This window comes from Oncorhynchus tshawytscha, unplaced genomic scaffold (assembly GCF_018296145.1).
Source record: "Oncorhynchus tshawytscha isolate Ot180627B unplaced genomic scaffold, Otsh_v2.0 Un_contig_3229_pilon_pilon, whole genome shotgun sequence".
Taxonomy (NCBI): Eukaryota; Metazoa; Chordata; class Actinopteri; order Salmoniformes; family Salmonidae; genus Oncorhynchus; species Oncorhynchus tshawytscha.
The window spans coordinates 203053-217421 of record NW_024609615.1 but is presented as its reverse complement, the minus strand read 5'-3'; positions in this window follow the sequence as shown (position 1 = coordinate 217421).

Here is a 14369-nt window from a genome sequence, read left to right as displayed (position 1 = left end):
ATGAATTATTAGAAATATTTAACTTACATAGTAACATAGTAACCTAGAATAACCCCTAGTAACACAGGCCCTACAGAGTAACCTAGAATAACCCCTAGTAACACAGGCCCTACAGAGTAACCTAGAATAACCCCTAGTAACACAGGCCCTACAGAGTAACCTAGAATAACCCCTAGTAACACAGGCCCTACATAGTAACCTAGAATAACCCCTAGTAACACAGGCCCTACATAGTAACCTAGAATAACCCCCTAGTAACACAGGCCCTACAGAGTAACCTAGAATAACCCCTAGTAACACAGGCCCTACATAGTAACCTAGAATAACCCCCTAGTAACCCTTAAGCAGGAAAATCCAGACCATAATAGGTCATATAGAATGCATCATTTCCAAAGGTGTCATTCCTACACATGTTGAGAACTAGTCAATATTATAATAATCTACCATAATGACAGGGTAGAGACATGATGAGAAGACATGTTGATAATCCCTGTTGAGAAGCCCTGTTGAGAAGCCCTGTTGAGAAGCCCTGTTGAGAAGCCCTGTTGAGAAGCCCTGTCTCGTTGGCTTCTCAACAGGGCTTATCAACAGGGCTTATCAACATAAGTCCTGTTGATAAGCACTGTTGATAAGCCCTGTTGAGAAGCCCTGTTGAGAAGCCCTGTTGAGAAGCCCTGGGTTTATGGACTACATTACATTACTCATGTTAAACTGGAGGTAAATTACACAACTAATGTGTTACCGTAAGTGTTTCTCAGCCGTCGGGGATGTTACTGTCGGTTCAAACCCACAGCCTGTCCGTCTCGTTGACTGTCTGTCTGTCTGTCGCTCTGACTGTCTGTCTGTCTGTCTGTCTGTCTGCCTGTCTGTCTGTCTGTCTGTCTGTCTGTCTGTCTGTCTGACTGTCTGTCTGTCTGTCTGTCTGTCTGCCTGTCTGTCTGTCTGTCTGTCTGTCTGTCTGTCTGTCTGCCTGACTGTCTCTCAGACTGTCTGCCTGTCTGTCTCTCAGACTGTCTGCCTGCCTGTCTCTCAGACTGTCTGTCTGTCTGTCTGTGTATTGACAGGCACTCTGACAGCAGCTTGACTGTGAGTCTCTGAGGCCTGTAGTGTGACGTGGGTCAGACAGAGATATTTCTACTTTCATAACAATTAGAAAGCTGTATGGTTTCAGACCGTCACCACACCACAGCCCTCCTCCTGTTCCCTCTCCACCACACAGCAGTTCAGCTCTACGACACACACACACACACACACACACCAGTCCCTCCATGTCTGTTAACAGCTGTGCTATCACCCAGGGCACAGAGCCCCCACACAGGGCTGTGGAGTCCGTCTCACGGTAAACCCAATCAGGGACCCACATCAAGAGGGGAAGTAATCCAACACAACGCCGATGTCTTTAAAATCATTTCAGAAAGAAATATTCACTGTTGCCACAGAAATGTATATGACAACAAGTGAAGAAGACTGTCTCCAAGAAATCACTGCTGTCTGTGTGGAGATCAAACTAGAGATGGTTGGAGAATGCAGACACACACACACACACACACACACACACACACACACCAGAGTTACTCAGACAACATTCTCGTCTTCCCAGTCTTGGTCCCCGTCCCAGAGTTATGACACGGGCGCCCACATTAACCCCCGTCCATGTTGGCACGGCGATATCCAATCAGAACGAGCCGTGGCCAGTCTGACACCATGGTCACCATGGCGGCCCCACAGACAGCTCCATGACATCACCACTGCCTCAAAAACAGAGGATTTAGATTCAGCAGCGTGTGGAATCCCGCCTTCGTCAAAACGGCGTGCCGCCCACGGCAGGTTTACTACGGAGCTATGTTTACCAGGCAGGGAGGAACACAAGACCCAGACTTGGAGGTTGGGCTGTGTGTTGGTTGGCAGAGAACAGGCCGTTTGTGGCGATGCCTGAAGTTTATGGAGCTAGGGATGGAGGCTGGGACGGGAGAGAGACAGGGAGAGAGGGAGAGAGTGTGTGAGAGAGAGACAGAGAGATTTTGTGAGAGAGAGACAGAGTTTGTGAGAGAGTTTGTGAGAGAGAGAGAGAGAGAGACAGAGAGTTTGTGAGAGAGAGAGAGAGAGAGAGAGAGAGAGTTTGTGTGTGAGAGAGAGAGAGAGCGAGAGAGAGAGAGTTTGTGTGTGAGAGAGAGAGAGAGAGAGAGAGAGAGAGTCTCTGTTCACAAACACAAACAGACCCCACAGAGCCCCAGGACAGCAACACAATTAGACCCAAACAAATCATGAAAAAATAAAAAGATAACTACTTGACACATTGGAAAGAATTAACAAAAAAACAGAGCAAACTAGAATGCTATTTGGCCCTAAACAGAGAGTACATACTGACAGAATACCTGTCCACTGTGACTGACACAAACTTAAGGAAAGCTTTGACTATGTACAGACTCAGTGAGCATAGCCTTGCTATTGAGAAAGGCCGCCGTAGGCAGACATGGCTCTCAAGAGAAGACAGGCTATGTGCTCACTGCCCACAAAATGAGGTGGAAACTGAGCTGCACTTCCTAACCTCCTGCCCAATGTATGACCATATTAGAGACACATACACAAGAATTAGAAAACAAATCCAATTTTGATAAACTCTCACATCACAGCAGCAAGATGTGTGACCTGTTACCACAAGAAAAGGGCAACCAGTGAAGAACAAACACCATTGTAAATACAACCCATATTTATGTTTATTTATTTTCCCTTTTGTACTTTAGCCATTTGTACATCATTACAACACTGAATATAGACATAATATGACATTTGAAATGTCTTTATTCTTTTGTAATTTTTGTAAGTGTAATGTTTACAGTTAATTTTCTAATGTTTATTATCTACTTCACTTGCTTTGGCAAACTTAACATGTGTTTTCCATGTCAATAAAGCCCTTAAAATGAAGCTGAATTGACAGACAGAGAGAGTTTGTGTGTGAGAGAGAGAGTGGGCAGGCCTCTTGCATTTTCTGGCCTGTGTGGGTGCTAGCTGTCTACAGTAGGAGAGTAGAGACTGGGGAGGACAGGGGCTGAGGAGAGGAGAGGCTGGGGAGGAGAGGAGAGACTGGGGAGGACAGGGGCTGAGGAGAGAGAGGCTGGGGAGGAGAGGAGAGACTGGGGAGGACAGGGGCTGAGGAGAGGAGAGACTGGGGAGGGAGAGGAGGAGAGAGAGGCTGGGGAGGAGAGGAGAGGCTGGGGAGGAGAGGAGAGACTGAGGAGAGGAGAGGAGAGACTGGGGAAGAGAGGAGAGACTGGGGAGGACAGGGACTGAGGAGAGGAGAGACTGGAGAGGAGAGACTGGGGAGGACAGAGGCTGAGGAGAGGAGAGACTGGGGAGGAGAGACTGGAGAGGACAGGGACTGAGGAGAGGAGAGACTGGGGAGGAGAGGAGAGACTGGAGAGGAGAGACTGGGGAGGACAGGGACTGAGGAGAGGAGAGACTGGAGAGGAGAGGGGAGACTGGGGAGGACAGGGACTGAGGTGAGGAGAGACTGGAGAGGAGAGACTGGGGAAGACAGAGGCTGAGGAGAGGAGAGGCTGGGGAGGAGAGGAGAGACTGGGGAGGACAGGGGCTGAGGAGAGGACAGGGGCTGGGGAGAGGAGAGACTGGGAGAGGAGAGACTGGGGAGGACAGAGACTGAGGAGAGACTGGGAAGGACAGAGACTGAGGAGGGGAGAGACTAGGGAGGACAGAGGCTGAGGAGAGGAGCGACTGGGGAGGACAGAGACTGAGGAGAGACTGGGGAGGACAGAGGCTGAGGAGAGGAGAGACTAGGGAGGATAGAGACTGAGGAGAGGAGAGACTGGGGAGGACAGAGACTGAGGAGAGATTGGGGAGGACAGAGGCTGAGGAGAGGAGAGACTAGGGAGGACAGAGGCTGAGGAGAGGAGGACTGGGGAGGACAGAGACTGAGGAGAGACTGGGGAGGACAGAGGCTGAGGAGAGGAGAGACTAGGGAGGATAGAGACTGAGGAGAGGGAGACTGGGGAGGACAGAGACTGAGGAGAGATTGGGGAGGACAGAGGCTGAGGAGAGGAGAGACTAGGGAGGACAGAGGCTGAGGAGAGGAGCGACTGGGGAGGACAGAGACTGAGGAGAGACTGGGGAGGACAGAGGCTGAGGAGAGGAGAGACTAGGGAGGACAGGGGCTGAGGAGAGGAGCGACTGGGGAGGACAGAGACTGAGGAGAGACTGGGGAGAACAGAGGCTGAGGAGAGGAGAGACTGGGGAGTACAAGGGCTGAGGAGAGGAGAGGCTGGGGAGAGGAGAGACTGAGGAGAGACTGGGGAGGACAGGGACTGAGGAGGGGAGAGACTGGGGAGGACAGAGGCTGAGGAGAGGAGAGACTGGGGAGGGAGGACTGGGGAGGACAGGGACTGAGGAGGGGAGAGACTGGGGAGGGGGCTGAGGAGAGAGAGGCTGGGGAGAGGAGAGACTGGGCAGGACAGAGGCTGAGAGAGACTGGGCAGGACAGAGGCTGAGGGAGACTGAGTACAGGGGCTGAGGAGAGGAGAGACTGGGGAGGGAGAGACTGAGGAGAGACTGGGGAGGACAGGGACTGAGGAGGGGAGACTGGGGAGACAGGGGCTGAGGAGAGGAGAGGCTGGGGAGAGGAGAGACTGGGGAGGACAGAGGCTGAGGAGAGACTGGGGAGGACAGAGGCTGAGGAGAGGAGAGACTAGGGAGGACAGAGGCTGAGGAGAGGAGCGACTGGGGAGAGGAGAGACTGGGGAGGACAGAGGCTGAGGAGAGGAGCAACTGGGGAGAGGAGAGTCTGGGGAGGACAGGGACTGAGGAGAGCAGAGCCTGGGGAGGACAGGGGCTGAGGAGAGAGGAGGCTGGGGAGGACAGAGGCTGAGTAGAGGCTGGGGAGGACAGAGGCTGAGGAGAGGAGAGACTGGGGAGGAGAGGAGAGACTGGGGAGGACAGGGACTGAGGAGAAGCTGGGGAGGACAGAGGCTGAGGAGAGGAGAGACTGGGGAGGAGAGGAGAGACTGGGGAGGACAGGGACTGAGGAGGAGAGGCTGGGGAAGACAGAGGCTGAGGAGAGACTGGGGAGGACAGAGGCTGAGGAGAGGAGAGACTGGGGAGGACAGAGGCTGAGGAGAGGAGAGGCTGGGGAGGACAGAGACTGAGGAGAGGCTGGGGAGGACAGAGGCTGAGGAGAGGAGAGGCTGGGGAGGACAGAGGCTGAGGAGAGGAGAGACTGGGGAGGACAGGGGCTGAGGAGAGGAGAGGCTGGGGAGGACAGAGGCTGAAGAGAGGAGAGGCTGGGGAGAGGAGAGACTGGGGAGGACAGGGCCTGAGGAGAGGCTGGGGAGGTCCTCTATCTCCTCTCCTCTGTCTCCTCTCCCATGTGTCCTCTGTCTCCTCTTTAAATCACAGGAGGAGGAGAATGAACTGGCCTGGCTTCAGAACCATAAGGAATGTTTCCATGACAACACTAACAGCTCACATCATATACAACAGATCAGGGTTCTCCGACCGGAGGCCCGTCGGTCATTCTATTCACCCCCCTCCGAGCAAAAAAATGTAATAAAATAAATATTAAGACTGTAAAAACACCAGCAAATCAAATAAGAATTGCTGTTCATTTTAGAAATGTGTTCTAAAGTATTCCCAAACATAACAGAGAGATACTGTACACATGGTCGTATACAAATATAAGGCTTGAAATGTTTATGTTTTCGTCAAATATTATATCTGTTTGGGCTTCTGGCAGAAATCTTCTCACGCCCTTATCATTCACTCAAGAAAATAGGGTCCTGAGGCTGAATGTAGATGATTATCTCTACTATATATAATCATGGTGTAGCTTATTATCTCTACTATGGATCATCACGGTGTAGTTGATTATCTCTACTATATATAATCATGGAGTTATTGATTACCTCTACTATATATAATCATGGTGCTATTGATTATCTCTACTATATATAATCATGGAGTTATTGATTATCTCTACTATATATAATCATGGAGTTATTGATTATCTCTACTATATATCATCATGGTGCTATTGATGATCTCTACTATATATAATCATGGAGTTATTGATTATCTCTACTATATATCATCATGGTGTTATTGCTATCTGCCACAGTGGATAGACCCTACTGGTCTGCTATCTGGCACAGTGGATAGACCCTACTGGTCTGCTATCTGGCACAGTGGATAGACCCTACTGGTCTGCTATCTGGCACAGTGGATAGACCCTACTGGTCTGCTATCTGGCACAGTGGATAGACCCTACTGGTCTGCTATCTGCACAGTGGACAGACCCTACTGGTCTGCTATCTGGCACAGTGGATAGACCCTACTGGTCTGCTATCTGGCACAGTGGACAGACCCTACTGGTCTGCTATCTGGCACAGTGGACAGACCCTACTGGTCTGCTATCTGCCACAGTGGATAGACCCTACTGGTCTGCTATCTGGCACAGTGGATGGAGGCCCTACTGGTCTGCAGTGTTTACCTTGGGAGCGTGGCTGTGGATAGGGTTTCATGGCCTGTCTATGGCACAGTGGATCAAAACTGGTTTCCCATATGGCACAGTGGAGCAGTGCCTGGTCAAAAGTGCACTATCTATCTGCCCATGGACACGTGCTGGACCCACTGTGTCTCATTCACATTCATTGGAACAGGGTTGTGGAACAGGGTTATGGGTTATGGAACAGGGTTATGGAACAGGGTTATGGGTTATGGAACAGGGTTATGGAACAGGGTTATGGGTTATGGAACAGGGTTATGGGTTATGGAACAGGGTTATGGAACAGGGTTATGGGTTATGGAACAGGGTTATGGAACAGGGTTATGGGTTATGGAACAGGGTTATGGGTTATGGAACAGGGTGGCCCCCTTTCCCATATGGAACAGGGTTAAAAGGGTGCATGGAACAGGGTATGGAACAGGGTTATGGGTTATGGAACAGGGTTAGGAACAGGGTTATGGAACAGGGTTGGGTTATGGAACAGGGTTATGTTATGGAACAGGGTTCAACAGGGTTATGGAACAGGGTTATGGAACAGGGTTGTGGAACAGGGTTATGGGTTATGGAACAGGGTTATGGAACAGGGTTATGGGTTATGGAACAGGGTTATTATGGAACAGGGTTATGGGTTATGGAACAGGGTTGGATCATGGGTTATGGAACAGGGTTATGGAACAGGGTTATGGGTTATGGAACAGGGTTATGGAACAGGGTTATGGGTTATGGAACAGGGTTATGGAACAGGGCTATGGAACAGAGTTATGGAACAGGGTTATGGGTTATGGAACAGGGTTATGGAACAGGGTTATGGGTTATGGAACAGGGTTATGGAACAGGGTTATGGGTTATGGAACAGGGTTATGGGTTATGGAACAGGGTTATGGAACAGGGTTATGGAACAGGGTTATGGGTTATGGAACAGGGTTATGGGTTATGGAACAGGGTTATGGGTTATGGAACAGGGTTATGGAACAGGGTTATGGGTTATGGAACAGGGTTATGGGTTATGGAACAGGGTTATGGGTTATGGAACAGGGTTATGGGTTATGGAACAGGGTTATGGGTTATGAACAGGGTTGTGGAACAGGGTTATGGGTTATGGAACAGGGTTATGGGTTATGGAAACAGGGTTATGGGTTATGGAACAGGGTTATGGAACAGGGTTATGGGTTATGGAACAGGGTTATGGAACAGGGTTATGGGGAACAGGGTTATGGAACAGGGTTATGGGGGAACAGGGTTATGGGTTATGGAACAGGGTTATGGTTATGGAACAGGGTTATGGGTTATGGAACAGGGTTATGGAACAGGGTTATGGGTTATGGAACAGGGTTATGGAACAGGGTTATGGGTTATGGAACAGGGTTATGGGTTATGGAACAGGGTTATGGAACAGGGTTATGGAACAGGGTTATGGGTTATGGAACAGGGTTATGGGTTATGGAACAGGGTTATGGAACAGGGTTATGGAACAGGGTTATGGGTTATGGAACAGGGTTATGGGTTATGGAACAGGGTTATGGAACAGGGTTATGGGTTATGGAACAGGGTTATGGGTTATGGAACAGGGTTATGGGTTATGGAACAGGGTTATGGAACAGGGTTATGGAACAGGGTTATGGGTTATGGAACAGGGTTATGGGTTATGGAACAGGGTTATGGGTCATGGGACAGGGTTGTGGAACAGGGTTATGGGTTATGGAACAGGGTTATGGGTCATGGAACAGGGTTATGGAACAGGGTTATGGGTTATGGAACAGGGTTATGGAACAGGGTTATGGGTTATGGAACAGGGTTATGGAACAGGGTTATGGGTTATGGAATAGACTTTGTGACTCAGTTGTTGACTTCGTTATAGGTGAAGAATAAACAACCCCAATCCTCATTTAAAATATATATATATATACACATGTTGTTTTTCCAACAGAATATTTTAAAACAGTTTTATGGTAGGCTACACGTGAAGAGAGAACAGTTTTAAACTGAGACTAAACAACGGCATCTATAAAAACAACAGTTTATGACACATCAACAACAGCCCAGTTATAGTAACAGATCTCCATATCCAGACACAGCTGACATTTGGGTTTGGTTCTGGGTCAGAGCGGGGTCAGAGCCGGGTCTAGACAGGGGCAGTTCTGGGGGGTACAGAGAGAGGGAAGCCCTGCTCTGAGTCAGTGAGAGGCAAGACAGTGCGTCAGTGTTTGAGGGGCATCCACAATTACTCACCAACAGTGAAATGTGAGATGGGTGAAAGTGGTTGTGAAATGGCGACCGCTGACACCACTCAGATAGAGCCAGTGGGTGTTTTTAGCCCCTGTCTACTACGCTGAGGCTTCTGCAGTCCTTCCTAGGGCCGACCCACAGATTACTCTGCCTGGGGTTTAGTCCCATCTTCTGCCTGGGGTTTAGTCCTATCTTCTACAGTCGGTCCTAGGGCCGACCCACAGATTACTCTGCCTGGGGTTTAGTCCTATCTTCTACAGTCGGTCCTAGGGCCGACCCACAGATTACTCTGCCTGGGGTTTAGTCCTATCTTCTGCAGTCTGTCCTAGGGCCGACCCACAGATTACTCTGCCTGGGGTTTAGTCCTATCTTCTGCAGTCGGTCCTAGGGCCGACCCACAGATTACTCTGCCTGGGGTTTAGTCCTATCTTCTACAGTCGGTCCTAGGGCCGACCCACAGATTACTCTGCCTGGGGTTTAGTCCTATCTTCTACAGTCGGTCCTAGGGCCGACCCACAGATTACTCTGCCTGGGGTTTAGAGAGAGTGACAGAGAATGAGCAGGAGAGAGAGAGACAGAGAATGAGGCAGAGAGAGACTGTGACAGAGAATGAGCAGGAGAGAGAGACAGAGAATGAGGCAGAGAGTAGACTGTGACAGAGAATGAGCAGGAGAGAGAGAGACAGAGAATGAGGCAGAGAGAGAGAGTAACAGAGAATGAGGCAGAGAGAGTAACAGAGAATGAGGGGGAGGGAGAAGCAGAGAGGGTTACAGAGAGAGAGTGACAGATAATGAGGCAGAGAGAGAGAGAACGACAGAGAATGAGGCAGAGAGAGAGAGTGAGTGACAGAGAATGAAGGGAAGGGAGAGAGAGGCAGTGAGGGAGAGTCTGAAACACAGAGCAGGAACCTGGACTTCACCAAAGAAATCAGAAATACAGGCACTGTAATCCCACAAGAAACCTGGTATAGAGGAGATGGACCCACTGGTTGCCCTCTAGGTTACAGAGAGCTGGTAGTCCCATCCACCAAACTACCAGGTGGGTGGTATAGAGTAGACGGACCCACTGGTTGTCCTCTAGGTTACAGAGAGCTGGAAGTCCCATCCACCAAACTACCAGGTGGGTGGTATAGTGGAGATGGACCCACTGGTTGTCCTCTAGGTTACAGAGAGCTGGTAGTCCCATCCACCACACTACCAGGTGGGTGGTATAGAGGAGATGGACCCACTGGTTACCCTCTAGGTTACAGAGAGCTGGAAGTCCCATCCACCACACTACCAGGTGGGTGGTATAGAGGAGATGGACCCACTGGTTACCCTCTAGGTTACAGAGAGCTGGTAGTCCCATCCACCACACTACCAGGTCTGAAACAGGGAAGAGACTCAGGGGGTATGCTAATTTGCTATAGAGCAGACCCAATTCACTCTATCAAATTAATCAAAACAGGAACATTTTACATTAGGCTCAAAATTTGAAAGGAAATGATCTCAACAGAGAAAAATGTCCTCCTTTGTGCTACCTATATCCCCCCACTAGAATCCCCATACTTTAATGAAGACAGCTTCTCCATCCTGGAGGGGGAAATCAATCATTTCCAGGCCCAGGGACATGTACTAGTCTGTGGCGACCTAAATGCCAGAACTGGACAAGAACCTGACACCCTCAGCACACAGGGGACAAACACCTGCCTGGAGGTGACACCATTCCCTCCCCCATATGCCCCCCAAGGCACAACAACGACAACATAACCAACAAAAATGGGTCACAACTCTTGCAACTCTGTCACATGCTGGGTATGTACATAGTCAATGGAGGGCTTAGAGTGGACTCCTATGGTAGGTACACCTATTGTTCATCTCCTGGCAATAGTACTGTAGATTACTTTATCATCGACCTTAACCCAGAATCTCACAGAGCGTTCACAGTCAGCCCACTGACACCCCTATCAGACCACAGCAAAATCACAGTCTACTTGAACAGAGAAATACTCAATCATGAGGCATCAAAGCCAAAGGAACTGAATAATATTAAGAAATGCTATAGATGGAAGGAAAGTAGTATGGAAATCTACCAAAAAACAATTAGGTACAACAAATTCAATCCCTTTTAGACAACTTCCTGGAGAAAAAATTCCACTGTAATAGTGAAGGTGTAAACTTGGCAGTAGAACATCTTAACAGTATATTTTACCTCTCAGCTTCCCTCCATCAAATCTAAAGATTTCAAGCAGACAACGAACTTAACAACAATGACAAATGGTTTGATGAAGAATGTAAAAACCTAAGAAAGAAATTGAGAAACCTATCCAACCAAAAACACAGAGACCCAGAAAACCTGAGTCTACGCCTTCACTATGGTGAATCACTAAAACAATACAGAAATACACTACGGAAAAAGAAGGAACAGCATGTCAGAAATCAGCTCAATGTAACTGAAGAATCCATTGACTCTAACCACTTCTGGGAAAATTGGAAAACACTAAACAAACAACAACACAAAGAGTTATCTATCCAAAATGGAGATGTGTGGATAAACCACTTCTCCAATCTTTTTGGCTCTATAACAAAGAATAAAGAGCAAAAACATATACATGATCAAATACAGATCTTAGAATCAACTATTAAAGACGACCAGAACCCACTGAATTCTCCAATTACCTTGAATGAACTACAGGACACAATACAAACCTTCCAACCCAAAAAAGGCCTGTGGTGTTGATGGTATTCTCAATGAAATGATCAAATCAACAGACCACAAATTCCAATTGGCTAAACTTAAACTCTTTAACATCATCCTTAGCTCTGGCATCTTCCCCAATATTTGGAACCAAGGACTGATCACCCCAATCCACAGAAGTGGAGACAAATTTGACCCCAAAAACTACTGTGGGATATGCGTCAACAGCAACCTTGTGAATACCCTCTGCCTTATCATTAACAGCAGACTCGTACATTTCCTCAGTGAAAACGATGTACTGAGCAAATGTCAAATTGACTTTTTACCAAATGACTGTACGACAGACCACGTATTCACCCTGCACACCCTAATTGACAAACAAACAAACCAAAACAAAGGCAAAGTCTTCTCATGCTTTGTTGATTTCAAAAAAGCTTGACTCAATTTGAGGGTCTACTATACAAATTGATGGAAAGTGGTGTTGGGGGAAAACATAAAATCCATGTAATAAAATCCCACACACATTTCTATCCACAGAGCCGTGGGGTGCGACAGGGATGCAGCTTGAGCCCCACCCTCTTCAACATATATATCAACCAATTGGTGAGGGCTCTAGAACAGTCTGCAGCACCCGGTCTCACCCTACTAGAATCTGAAGTCAAATGTCTACTGTTTGCTGATGTTCTGGTGCTTCTGTCACCAACCAAGGCGGGACAAATTCTGTCAGACTTGGGCGATGACAGTGAATCTCTGTAAGACAAAAATAATGGTGTTCCAAAAAAGGTCCACTTGCCAAGACCACAAATACAAATTCCATCTCGACACCGTTGCCCTAGAGCACACAAAAAACAATACATACCTCGGCCTAAACATCAGCGCCACAGGTAACTATACATACCTCAGCCTAAACATCAGTACCACAGGTAACTATACATACCTTGGCCTAAACATCAGTACCACAGGTAACTATACATACCTCGGCCTAAACATCAGCACCACAGGTAACTTCCACAAAGCTGTGAACGATCTGAGAGACAAGGCAAGAAGGGCCTTCTATGCCGTCAAAAGGAACATCAAATTTGACATCCCAATTAGGATCTGGCTAAAAATACTGGAATCAGTCATAGAGCCCATTGCCCTTTATGGTTGTGAGGTCTGGAGTCCTCTCACCAACCAAGACTTCACCAAATGGGACAATAAAACAAATTGAGACTCACAATTAGACCCAACCAAATCATGAGAAAACAACAAGAAAATGAATTGATACATTGGAAAGTGTAACAAAAAAACAGAGCAAACTAGAATGCTATTTGGCCCTAAACAGAGAGGACACAGTGGCAGAATACCTGTCCACTGTGACTGACCCAAACTTAACAGAAGCTTTGAATCAGTGAGCATAGCCTTGCTATTGAGAAAGGCCGCCGTAGGCAGACCTGGCTCTCAAGAGAAGACAGGCTATGTGCTCACTGCCCACAAAATGAGGTGGAAACTGAGCTGCACTTCCTAACTTCCTGTCCAACGTATGACCATATTAGAGACACATGTTTCCCTCAGATTACACAGATCCACAAAGAATTTGAAAACAAATCCAATTTTGACAAACTCCCATATCTACTGGGTGAAATACCACAGTGTTCCATCACAGCAGCAAGATTTGTGACCTGTTGCCACAAGAAAAGGGCAACCAGTGAAGAACAAACACCATTGTAAATACAACCCATATTTATGTTTATTTATTTTCCCCTTTTGTACTTTAACCATTTGCACATCATTACAACACTGTATATAGACATAATATGACATTTGAAATGTCTTTATTCTTTTGGAGCTTTTGTGAGTGTAATATGTACTGTTTATTTTTGGTATTATCTATTTCACTTACTTTGGCAATGTAAACATATGTTTCCCATGCCAATAAAGCCCTTAAATTGAATTGAATTGAAATAGGAAAATAGAGAGAGAGCGAGAAAGACAGATAGAGAGAGGAAATCAGCAGACAGTGCCGGCCAGTGAACTGTACTGAGTTGTCCTGTTGGCCAGTGAACTGTACTGAGTTGTCCTGCTGGCCAGTGAACTGTACTGAGTTGTCCTGCTGGCCAGTCAACTGTACTGAGTTGTCCTGCTGGCCAGTGAACTGTACTGAGTTGTCCTGCTGGCCAGTGAACTGTACTGAGTTGTCCTGCTGGCCAGTGAACTGTACTGAGTTGTCCTGCCGGCCAGTGAACTGTACTGAGTTGTCCTGCCGGCCAGTGAACTGTACTGAGTTGTCCTGCCGGCCAGTGAACTGTACTGAGTTGTCCTGCCGGCCAGTGAACTGTACTGAGTTGTCCTGCCGGCCAGTGAACTGTACTGAGTTGTCCTGCCGGCCAGTGAACTGTACTGAGTTGTCCTGCCGGCCAGTGAACTGTACTGAGTTGTCCTGCCGGCCAGTGAACTGTACTGAGTTGTCCTGCCATCCAGTGAACTGTACTGAGTTGTCCTGCTGGCCAGTGAACTGTACTGAGTTGTCCTGCTGGCCAGTGAACTGTACTGAGTTGTCCTGCTGGCCAGTGAACTGTACTGAGTTGTCCTGCTGGCCAGTGAACTGTACTGAGTTGTCCTGCTGGCCAGTGAACTGTACTGAGTTGTCCTGCTGGCCAGTGAACTTTACTGCGTTGTCCTGCTGGCCAGTGAACTGTACTGAGTTGTCCTGCTGGCCAATGAACTGTACTGAGTTGGCGAAGGTGGAGGCGGAGCTGGGAACTCTAATTCATAGATGAGGCTGGATTCAATTTCACGAAAATGAGGAGAGGAGGGAACATCATTGGTCAACGTGATCAATGAGGTTCCTGGCCAGCGCAGGAGAAATGTCACCATATGTGCAGCTATGAGCCACAATGGGGTCCTCCACCTTCAGTCTACCATTGGGACCATAAAACACTGCCCATATCCTTCATTTCCTCAACACCTTACGTTA